This window comes from Notothenia rossii, assembly GCF_949606895.1.
Source record: "Notothenia rossii genome assembly, chromosome: 6".
Classification (NCBI taxonomy): Eukaryota; Metazoa; Chordata; class Actinopteri; order Perciformes; family Nototheniidae; genus Notothenia; species Notothenia rossii.
This window is the reverse complement of record NC_136909.1, coordinates 22065030-22065739: the sequence shown is the minus strand read 5'-3', so window position 1 is coordinate 22065739 and position 710 is coordinate 22065030.

Here is a 710-nt window from a genome sequence, read left to right as displayed (position 1 = left end):
CATCACGGCCACTGACCCGCTGCTGTAACCCCTTTCCACTCAACCACATGAGAAGCTCCGGCAAGTGGTCGCCGCAGAAGTAATTGAGGGCAATTTTCAAATTAAAAATTAAACCCCTCGTCTATCTTCATGCGGTGGGAGGGGGCGGAGGAGAGGGGTTTTAGGGCTGATGACTTGATCAGGTTTTGCGAGCTGGGCAGGTACTCAGGCTGGGCGAGGTGGATGATGAACGAGGGGCATTAATCTCTGTGACAGAGAGAGAGGAGTTAGCAGCAGTGATAGCAGCGCTAACGGCTTTAATTAGCATTTAATCAGACGCCTCAGGGCCGATGGAGGGGGAGAGAGGAGATCTAACTCCAACGGCCTTGTGTGAGAAGAGGAGGAAAGGAAGACAGTCCCTGTCGTGGCTGGGCCGATGCTGCTGGCTGTGTTGAAGAACACATGCCTGTGATCCTTTTTGTACTCCTGTAATGATAGCAAGCGCGATGCACCACAAAGGCCCTGGACCTTTTGCAGATAGAGGTATGTCAGTAGCACATACACTGTCCTAATAGCCTACTGTAAATGTTGGGCCTGGGCTTTCCTTGATTGTTTGACTCCACATGTACGTAAAAATCATTTAAAAGATTATCGCTTTCAGAAAGGGTTGATACACAGTGAGGTGCATATTCATGGCCCCCAAATAAACCAGGATACAGGGTAAATCGTTT